Source organism: Mus caroli, unplaced genomic scaffold (assembly GCF_978045245.1).
Source record: "Mus caroli unplaced genomic scaffold, Mus_caroli_1 scaffold_4, whole genome shotgun sequence".
Lineage (NCBI taxonomy): Eukaryota > Metazoa > Chordata > Mammalia > Rodentia > Muridae > Mus > Mus caroli.
The window spans coordinates 114069033-114081186 of NW_028227259.1; positions in this window are offsets into that span (position 1 = coordinate 114069033).

Sequence of the window (12154 nt, forward strand, 5' to 3'; positions counted from 1 at the left end):
TCCATATCTACAGGGATTTGCATTTCTGTAGTATCTGTGCCTGTCCTCCAATAGCCTACCCATCTGTCTCCCCGCGCAGCCCCAGGGAGGCTCCACCACTCCACCTGCCGCTGCTCAGCCGCTTGCTCCTCCCCTAGGTGGGCAGTAACCCTGTGCTGACCAGGTCTTGACTTCAGCCTGAGCTTCCCTCCCTCTGTAGGCTGTTTGCCTTCTTACTCCTGGAATCCAGGTAGGTAGCTTGCATAGCCCACTACTTGAATTGCAGGGGAGTTATCAATCTGTCCCACAAGCGGAAGGGTGCACAAGATATTAACAATCCAAGACAGATTTTGGGTAACAATAGTTTATAGAAATTAATAGGCTTATTAATCTATCATCCCTGTCCCCCAGTTCTGACACTTCTCTTTGTCCTCAGCCCTTAAACATCTTTCAGCATACATGATCACGTTAAAAAGTTCATCAAAAGTTTACACCTAAAATTAAATCATAAACTGAAATAGAAGTTTACAACAGAGAATGTTTACAGGCATGTGAGGAGTGGGTGTGGCAGCAGTCCCAAGATGGCTCCTGGGACTACAGCTAAGTCTCATGACTTGCACCTGACTTCCTCATACACATGAGAATAAGCCATGACCATCGTGAGAGCTGTGCAGGTGCACCATGATGCTGGCGCCCATACACTTGAAAATAAGCCACGACGACCATCGACCATTGTGAGAGCTGCACAGGTGCACCATAATGCTGGTGGTGTAAACAAGTCCATATTTGGTGGAGACATGCCCCTGCCTCCCTGATTGGCTGAAGCTGTGTGCCTGGTGAGGTGGCGTGCCCTGCCAAGAGTGGATGGGGCCTGAGAGTATATAAGCAGACCTCCCTGGGTTCACGGGGTCCCCATAGCAGCATTGAGGCGTTCCTGCAATAAAGGCTGTTGAGAAGAATCCAACCATGTTGTGTCTTCCTTGCCGGCTGAGGTGAGCGCAACACAGGCATATCCATAAGGAGTGATTATCTGGCTAAACATCCATCACCTGTCTCAGCTCCACAGGTTCACAGAAGGCTTAAAACCATAACTAAGTTATAAGTGAAGTTCTGTATAGATAAACCCAGTCAGTATTTTACCTTCTGTCCTAGCTCCTATAATAAATCATTAGTTCCCTTTGGTCAATTTTTTATTTTATTTTATTTTTTACAACTTCTTGGAATGTGCTCTGAGTAGGAGAAAGTCTGGTTACTATCTATGAACAATGACCTGGTGACACTTGAGAGTCTGGGAGAGTTCTCTTTGAAACTTTGATTATCAGGAAAGGACCTAATAGCAGTCCCATTATAAAAGAGCTTAATAATCACAAATATAATTTTAGGAATTATTATAGGAACATCATTAAGACTTAAGTCATCTATTTGTCTATATAGCATCACTACAAGATAGTGCATCTCCGTGGATCTGCAGAGATCTGCTCCAAAGGGATGTGCTGCTACTTAGTGGTAGTTATATATGTTTATTAAAAACAGGAAAAGCATATTAGTAGCAGGAAACTTTCCTAAAATGAGTCCCCCACAGCCTTGCTTAGTGAGGGCCCACCTGTCATAGATTATATAATAATCTGAGGCAGGCCACTTCAGGATGATCACCTGCTAGTTATTAGCTTGTCCCATTATGGCTCCTGACACAGTGGGGCTGAGGTTGTATAAGAGGTCCAGGAGACGGACAAAGCTGTCCAGGTAAGAACCCCTTGTCTATAGCACTGCAGAACCCCTTGTCTATAGCACTCTACAGCACTGCAGATGTGTGCTAGCACATCTTTGCTCTCAAAATATAGTGTTTTTTTCAAATGGAATTACCTTTAATCTTTCTTTTAGCTTAAAGAGGTAAGGGTAGTCATTTTTCCTTGGGACAAACATTAATTTCATGTTTTCTAAGAACTAAACAAATTTTCACTTTCAAATTTTAAATGATTTACTTAAGAGATCATGTTCTGTGATTCACTGTGATCATGTTGTGCTTCCTTCCATGTCTTGGCAGCAGGTTGCTCTGAGTATAGGAACTTATGCCATGTTTTTCTTTAATTTTATTCTTTATATATTTTCTGAAGATGAGAAGGTGGAATGTTTCATGTTTGGAATGCTTGTTTGCAAGATGACTTTGTCCTTACACATTACATAATATGGATGAAGAAAAATGAGCAACTATTAATTTTTATCAATTAAATATCTTCATATATACACTGCTCCTCACACCATCATTAGCTATAGATAAGAAATGAAAAGATTTTACTTTTGTCTAGAGTAGAAGAATGTGAACCAACATCCTCAATATAGTATTGGTTATAGTGCTGATTATAACCATCATATATTTGTTAAATTTTGCAAAAAAGAGAATTATGTGACTTTTAATATCACAAAGGATGCCTTATGTAAAAGAAATTACCTTACCTTACCTAAAAATTTTGAGCCCTATCAGTACATTTAAGCACCTGTTTTTCTGTTTGTCAGTAAATAGCTAGTAGGCAAGCCTAAATTATTGATAACCTAAATCATTAAACACCATCAAATAGAAAAATACTCACGACAGTATCCTGCATACAGGTAGGCTATCTGCACCAAGTTACATTATAACATGATCTAATATCCACATGAGATAGTGACCTTTGCTGGTTTTCCATAGTACAATAAAATAAGCAAAATGCTATTGTATGAATACTAATGTCATAAAGGAATCTGTTTTCTCCAGAAAGAGACACACATTAAAGACAGAATTTAGTGCAGGTCAGTGTTTTGAAAAAGGGTTGGACTAAAGGGATGTGCAACCCTATAGATGGAACAACATTATGAACTAACCAGTAACCCGGAGCTCTTGACTCTAGCTGCGTATGTATCAAAAGATGGCCTAGTCGGCCATCACTGGAAAGAGAGGCCCATTGGACACACAAACTTTATATGCCCCAGTACAGGGGAACGCCAGGACCAAAAAAATGGGAATGGGTGGGTAGGGAAGTGGGGGGGAGGGTATGGGGGACTTTTGGGATAGCATTGGAAATGTAATTGAGGAAAATATGTAATTAAAAAAAAAGAAAAAGAAAGAGGGTTGGAGTCCTTCCCTCTCAGGGTCTCAATGCAGCTCACCACCTGCTATTTACTAGCATGGAAACAGCAGCAGACAGGATAAGATTCAGCAAGTAGTGATAGATGTTTTCAGTTGGAGATATGAAATTTAGGTACCCAGAGGCCTGACTGCTCTTCCAAGTCCTGAGTTTAATTCTAGCAACCACATGGTGGCTCAAAGCCATCTGTAATGGGACCTGATGCCCTCTTCTGGTATGTGTCTGAAGACAGCTACAGTGTACTCATATAAATAAAATAAATAAATAATATTAAAAATTAAAAAAAAATTAAATACAACATATACTTAAAAATGCAAGCTCATACAGAATTCTGAAACATGTAAATAAGAACATCAAAGATAGAAAAGCCAGAGGAGCCACTCAGCTAGCGATGTAAGAATTTCCATTTAATATGCCAGAAAGATTTTGCTGACAGGACCCTGATATAGCTATCTCTTGTGAGGCTATCCCAGTGCCTGGCAAATACAGAAGTGTATGCTCACAGTCATCTATTGGATGGAACACAGGACCCCTAATGAAGGAGCTAGAGAAAGTACCCGCAGCACCAGGGTAGCTAGAGTGCAGGGTCGGCTGACACCCGCCAGCTACCCAGGACCCCCGCCACAGGATTTTGAGACTGCTGGTGAGTGGAACACAGCTTCTGCTCCAGTCCAATCACGCGGGACCTGAGACTGCTTTGGTTGGGGAGGCAGAAATCCGGCCTCAGTAGGGCCACAAGCCTCTCCGGTCGGAAAAGCGCCAGGGTAGCTAGAGCGCAGGGTCGGCTGACACCCGCCAGCTACCCACGACCCCCGCCACAGGATTTTGAGACTGCTGGTGAGTGGAACACAGCTTCTGCTTCAATCTTTAAACAGTGACAACGACAACAACTAACCCTAGAGATTACCAGATGGCGAAAGGTAAACGTAATAATCTTACTAACAGAAACCAAGACCACTCACCATCATCAGAACCCAGCACTCCCACTCGCCCAGTCCAGGGCACCTCAACACACCGAAAAAGCTAGACACGGATCTAAAAGCATATCTCATGATGATGGTAGAGGACTTCAAGAAGGACTTTAATAACACACTTAAAGAAATACAAAGGAACACTGGTAAACAGGTAGAAGACATTAAAGAGGAAGCACAAAAACCCCTTAAAGAATTGCAGGAGAACACTGCTAAAGAGTTACAAATCCTTAAAGAAAAACAGGATAACATAATCAAACGGGTAGAAGTCCTTACAGAAAAACAGGAAAACACATCCAATCAGATGATGGAATTGAACAAAACCATACTAGACCTAAAAAGGGAAGTAGACACAATAAAGAAAACCCAAAATGAGGCAACACTGGAGATAGAAACCCTAGGAAAGAAATCTGGAACCATAGATACGAGCATCAGCAACAGAATACAAGAGATGGAAGAGAGAATCTCAGGTGCAGAAGATTCCATAGAGAACATCGGCACAACAATCAAGGAAAATGTAAAATGCAAAAAGATCCTAACTCAAAACATCCAAGAAATACAGGACACAATGAGAAGACCAAACCTACGGATAATAGGAGTTGATGAGAATGAAGATTTTCAACTCAAAGGACCAGCAAACATCTTCAACAAAATTATAGAAGAAAACTTCCCAAATCTAAAGAAAGAGATGCCCATGAACATACAAGAAGCCTACAGAACTCCAAATAGACTGGACCAGAAAAGAAATACCTCCCGACACATAATAATCAGAACAACAAATGCTCTAAATAAAGACAGAATACTAAAAGCAGTAAGAGAAAAAGGCCAAGTAACATATAAAGGCAAGCCTATCAGAATTACACCAGATTTCTCACCAGAGACTATGAAAGCCAGAAGATCCTGGACGGATGTTATACAGACACTAAAAGAACACAAACTCCAGCCCAGGCTACTATACCCAGGCAAACTCTCAATTAACATAGATGGAGAAACCAAAGTATTCCACGACAAAACCAAATTCACACATTATCTCTCCACGAATCCAGCCCTTCAAAGGATAATAACAGAAAAAAACCAATACAAGGACAGGAACCACGCCCTAGAAACAACAAGAAGGTAATCCCTCAACAAACCTAAAAGAAGACAGCCACAAGAACAGAATGCCAACTTTAACAACAAAAATAACAGGAAACAACAATTACTTTTCCTTAATATCTCTTAATATCAATGGACTCAACTCCCCGATAAAAAGACATAGACTAACAAACTGGCTACACAAACAAGACCCAACATTTTGCTGCTTACAGGAAACTCATCTCAGAGAAAAAGATAGACACTACCTCAGAATGAAAGGCTGGAAAACAATTTTCCAAGCAAATGGTAGGAAGAAACAAGCTGGAGTAGCCATTCTAATATCTGATAAGATTGACTTCCAACCCAAAGTCATTAAAAAAGACAGGGAGGGACACTTCATACTCATCAAAGGTAAAATCCTCCAAGAGGAACTATCAATCCTGAATATCTATGCTCCAAATACAAAGGCAGCCACATTCATTAAAGAAACTTTAGTAAATCTCAAAGCACACATTGCACCTCATACAATAATAGTGGGAGACTTCAACACACCACTTTCACCAATGGACAGATCATGGAAACAGAAACTAAACAGGGACACAGTGAAACTAACAGAAATTATGAATCAAATGGATCTGGCAGATATCTACAGAACATTCTATCCTAAAACAAAAGGATATACCTTCTTCTCAGCACCTCATGGTACCTTCTCTGAAATTGACCACATAATTGGACACAAAACAGGCCTCAACAGATACAAAAATATTGAAATTGTCCCATGCATCCTATCAGATCACCATGGACTAAGGCTGATCTTCAATAACAAAATAAATAATAGAAAGCCAACCTTCACGTGGAAACTGAACAACACTCTTCTCAATGATACCTTGGTCAAGGAAGGAATGAAGAAAGAAATTAAGGACTTTTTAGAGTTCAATGAAAATGAAGCCACAACATACCCAAACTTATGGGACGCAATGAAAGCATTTCTAAGAGGAAAACTCATAGCTCTGAGTGCCTCCAAAAGGAAACTAGAGAGAGCACACATTAGCAGCTTGACAACATACCTAAAAGCACTAGAACAAAAGGAAGCAAATTCACCCAAGAGGAGTAGACGGCAGGAAATAATCAAACTCAGGGGCGAAATCAACCAAGTGGAAACAAGAAGAACTATTCAAAGAATCAACCAATCAAGGAGCTGGTTCTTTGAGAAAATCAACAAGATGGATAAACCCTTAGCCAGACTCACTAGAGGGCACAGGGAAAGCATCCTAATTAACAAAATCAGAAATGAAAAAGGAGACATAACAACAGATCCTGAAGACATCCAAAACACCATCAGATCCTTCTACCAAAGGCTATACTCAACAAAACTGGAGAAGCTGGATGAAATGGAGAAGTTCCTAGACAGATACCAGGTACCAAAGTTGAATCAAGATCAGGTTAATGATCTAAACAGCCCTATATCCCCCAAAGAAATAGAAGCAGTCATTGATAGTCTCCCAACTAAAAAAAGCCCAGGACCAGACGGGTGCAAGTGGCTGCTCTCCCTTATTCCTCTTTCTCTGTGTGCTCAACACAGCTTTCTTGTCATCACTGCCAGGGCACTCAACAGCTGCATACTGCTCATTTTGTTAATGATATGCATAAGAATATTTCCATAGCCTTGTCAGAGCAATTTATTGTAGATAAAAAATTGGAGGCAAAGGTTAATGTCTTAGAAGTAGTGGTCTCAACAATAAGACAGGATGTAACAAATATTAAGGGATACAGTCTCTTGTCTTCACCAGGATCTCTATTTCTATTTTTCCTCCACTGTACTGAATAATTCATTACCACTGTTTCATTTCCTCTTTGTTAAAGTTTGTTTTGTTCTGGGGGCTGGAGAGATGGCTCAGTGATTAAGAGCACTGACTGCTCTTCCAGAGGTCCTGAGTTCAATTCCCAGCAACCACATGGTGGCTCACAACCATCTGTAATGGGATCAGATGTCCTCTTCTGGTGTGTCTGAAGACAGCAACAGTGTATTCACATACATTAAATAAATAAATAAATATTTTTTAAAAGTTTGTTTTTTTCTGTTGAACTTGTCGAATAATGTGCATCATTCCTAGAGAAGTCTATTTTCTAGTGTTACCTTGTGTCCAGGACACCTTAAGTAGAACACAAGTGAAAGACAGCATTGAGATGATGATGAAAGTCTAACTCTAAGAAAGGTGCTATAATGTGTACAGTAAATTTCCTTTAATCAAATGTTCATGTGTTGTACTGGCTATTTTTGTGTCAACTTGACACAGCTGAGTTATCACAGAGAAAGGAGCTTCAGTTGAGGAAATGCCTCCATGAGATCCAACTGTAAGGCATTTTCTCAATTAGTGATCAAGGGGGAAAGGCCCCTTGTGGGTGGGACCACCCCTGGACTGGTAGTCTTGGGTTCTATAAGAGAGTAGGCTGAGCAAGCCAGGGGAGGCAAGCCAGTAAAGAACATCCCTCCATGGCCTCTGCATCAGCTCCTGCTCCCTGACCTGCTTGAGTTCCAGTCCTGACTTCCTTTGGTGATGAACAGCAGCATGGAAGTGTAAGCCAAATAAACCCTTTCCTCCCCAACTTGCTTCTTGGTCATGATGTTTGTGCAGGAATAGAAACCCTGACTAAGACAAATTGGTACCAGCAGAGTGGGGTATTCCTGTGACAACCTGACCATGTTTTGGGGAGGACTGTAGAAGGACTTTGGAACTTTGGGCTTGAAGATCCATTCGTTGTTAAGAGCTCTGTCAGATGTTGTGTAGGAGCTTGGAAGATAATGTTGAGAACAGTGCAGAAGATGGAGGTCTGGTTTGTGAAATTTCAGAGGGAAAATTAAAGACTCTTTTCAGGGCCGTTGCTGTTTTGATTGTGAAGATTTTGTAGTTCTGGTTAGCTGGGGCTGAAGAATCATCTGTGATTAACAAGATACCAGAACTACTAAAGCAAAAACTTTGCATTACTGGGACTATTGATGCTGGTTAGCTGGAGCTAAGAAATTAGCGGTGATTAAGAAGAGACCAGCATCGTTGAGGTGACATCTTCTGGGAAGTGTTTTCTGAAAGCACAAAGAGGCTGTGTTCCAGAGATAGGCAAGGTTGTACTCCTTCTGCAGCGGGACTTGGTAATGTGTAAGGGTCACCCAGGTGGTACTGGTTTTGAAGGCATGAAGGGGTCATGCAGAGCAGCTGAGGCTCGGCACTGTGAGAGGCCATGGAAGGCCATTGGTGAAGGTGCAGCCTCAGTTGTAATTGAAGGCCCAGGACTGAAGGGGTCATGCAGTGTTTTGGAGATGCCAGTACCATGAGATGACCACCAAGAGCAGCAGCAGCAGTGGAGTACAGGCATCTGGAGCCCAGAGGACGACATGTGTGCTACAAAGGGCATGGCTGGAGAAGTGACCCAAGCCCTTGGAGGAGCCCAGAAGATCGTGAGTTGGATCCCAGACGTTGGACAGTTGGAGATTGATTTTTGCTTTGATTGTGACTGTGCCCTGATATTTTCCCTCTTGAAGGAAGAAACTGTTTTAGTGGAGCCCACAGTTAAGAGACTTTTAATTGTAAAAAGACTTTGGATTTTAAAAGAGATGGATATTTTAAAGAGATTGAAATTTTAAGAATATGTAAAGACTGTGGGACTTTTAAAGTTATTTAGATCTTGGGGAAGAATAAGAATGTAAGGGTTGAGGCTTACTAGTGATGTGTTTGTGTGTCAAGTTGACAAGGGGTCAATTGTACTGGCTATTTTTGTGTCAACTTGACACAGCTGGAGTTATCACAGAGAAAGGAGCTTCAGTTGAGGAAATGCCTCCATGAGATCCAACTGTAAGGCATTTTCTCAATTAGTGATCAAGGGGGAAAGGCCCCTTGTGGGTGGGACCATCTCTGGGCTGGTAGTCTTGGGTTCTATAAGAGAGCAGGCTGAGCAAGCCAGGGGAGGCAAGCCAGTAAAGAACATCCCTCCATGGCCTCTGCATCAGCTCCTGCTTTCTGACCTGCTTGAGTTCCAGTCCTGACTTCCTTTGGTGATGAACAGCAGCATGGAAGTGTAAGCCAAATAAACCCTTTCCTCCCCAACTTGCTTCTTGGTCATGATGTTTGTGCAGGAATAGAAACCCTGACTAAGACATGTGTGATGCTTATTTTATTAGAAAAAATTTCATAAGAACTTTATAAGTAATTTAATGGTTATATAATATACATATATAAATACATTTTAAAAATAAAAGATTTAAAATAAAAATTAAAAAAAGTTTTCACGGGCTGGAGAAATGGCTCAGTGGTTGAGAGCACCGACTGCTCTTCCGAAGGTCCTGAGTTCAAACCCCAGCAGCCACATGGTGGCTCACAACCATCCATAATGAGATCTGACAACCTCTTCTGGTGCATCTGAGGACAGCTACAGTGTACTTAGATATAATAATATATAAGTCTTTAAAAAAAAGTTTCACCGGACAGTGGTGGTGCACTCCTTTAATCCCAGCACTTGGGAGGCAGAGACAGAAAGATGTCTGAGTTCGAGGCCAGCCTGGTCTACAAAGTGAGTTCCAGGACAGCCAGGGCTATACAGAGAAACCCTGTCTTGAAAAACAAACACACAGCCGGGTGTGGTGGCACATGCCTTTAATCCCAGCACTCGGGAGGCAGAGGCAGGCAGATTACTGAGTTCGATGCCAGCCTGGTCTACAAAGTGAGTTCCAGTACAGCCAGGGCTATACAGAGAAACACTGTCTCGAAAAACCAAAAACCGGGGCTGGTGAGATGGCTCAGTGGGTAAGAGCACCCGACTGCTCTTCCAAAGGTCCAGAGTTCAAATCCCAGCAACCACATGATGGCTCACAACCATCCGTAGTGAGATCTGGCGCCCTCTTCTGGAGTGTCTGAAGACAGCTACAGTGTACTTACATATAATAAATAAATCTTAAAAAAAAAAAAAAAGAAAAACCAAAAACCAAAAAAAAAAAAAAAGGGGGGGGGGGAGCTGGAGAGATGGCTCAGTGGTTAAGAGCAATGACTGTTCTTCCAGAAGTCCTGAGTTCAAATCCCAGCACCCACATGGTGGCTCCCAACCATCTATAATGGGATCCCATACCCTCGTCTGATGTGTCTGAAGACAGCTATAGTGTACTCATGTGTATAAAATTAAAAGTCTTTTTTAAAAAAAGAAAAACAAGTTTTCACAGTCTTTAATTTTAAAAGAGAAATTGTTTCTGGGTGAGTGAGTATTTGAAACACATTTTCAGTAGTCTATTACAATGTGATCAGCACTCTAGCTGGAGGATAGGATGTGCAAACTTGCTCATTTACATGTATTTTACATGACTGTCCTCCCAGACAAAAGGGAATACTATGATCTGTACTTTAGGATAGGTGCTAATAAAGCATCTAGATAACATACCATCTTCTTCAAATAGCCATAGAGCCTTTTGTCATTTCAAATAAATTTCACCTACCTTCTTAGGAAGGGAAGACAAGAACTCTCCCTTTTTTGGGCAATGGCATTTTTATTCTTTTATTATTATTATTAAAGATTTATTCCTTTATTCTGTTCAGTGTTCTGCCTGCACGCCAGAAAAGGGCACCAAGATCATGTTACAAATACTTGTGAGCCACCATGTGCTTGCTGGGAATTGAATTCAGGACCTCTGGAAGCACAGTCAGTCCATTCAAACTCTAAGCCATCTCTCCAGTGCATTTTTATTCTTAAGATAATTTCCCAATATCACCATATCCATACTTTAGTTAATTACTTAAATTTAATTTTCTGAGAATGAACAAATTTGTAGTAGATCAAGATAACTAGAAGGAAGAAATATGCATTGCACTTGACAACATTTTGCAATAGCAGACTCTGTTAACTGTGAATGTGTGCATCTGAAAGCCGCTCTCTTAATTTCCTGATACAAAATTAATTACTGAGCACACTCCAGAGAAATAACACTTTTTAGTTTAATGTTTGCTAGTGCAAATTTCAGGAAATAACACATTGAATGAATAGTTTCACTGTATAATGTGCTTCCTGGGAGTTAGATGGTCAGTAAGTGATAGTGAGCAGCCACAACAATGTAGTGGAGTTAAACTACACTCAATGCATATAGAATTGTGTAGTACCAGCACAGAACACAGACAAATCCTCCTTACACTGTAAATCAGTTTAGATGTTTTACATATTCAATACAATGTTGATTCTAAGAAAACACATTTGAATTATTAGGAAATCTTGATCTCTGCATGCACAGTAAAGGCCAGAAATCATTAACTGATCATCAGGCAACATTACCAAGGAGAAACAGTGCAAGACCTCAGAGACCAATCATAGTTCATGCTTTGCATGATGTAGAGGAACTCAGAAAGAAAACCTTTAAGGAAAACCCACAAGATGTTCCTTTCCCTGCCAATCAGTAACATAGCCAAATGCACTCTAGTCACTGTGTGTTCTTCCTATGAGCTTTCCAAATTCTGACGAAGCTTGGAATTAAACATTTCAAAAACTAATAGTCGCATACCAGGGATCTCTCTGGAATTGCTTCAATGCATCAGCAGCAGATCCCATGTTCTGATGCTCTTTGGACTTGGATGATGGTCTAGAAAGGCTGCCATCTTAAAGAAACTCATCACTACTCTATCCCAATATGTGTTTGGGTTTAAAGAAACACTAGTGTTTAAATAAAATAAACACTACCTGAAGCTAGAAGGAAGCACCTTGGAACCCTCTCATACACCTCCTACCACAATGGGGTTGGTAGTCTCAGGTCAAGGATCAATGAATCTGTTAGAGCATCTCCTGGAATCCTTGTCTGGCTTAAGAAGGCCTTTACTGTGTTTTAAGCTCTAGTCCTTCTTGGTCATTTTGTTGCCTCTTATTGTCTCAAGTGAAACAGGCAGCTTTATAATTATGCCTAATCTTACTCCAAATCCCTACAGTAGTGGGCTTCCAAGAGCTAACAGAAGTGGAGGCATGACTGTACTCGCTAGGTTTACTCCT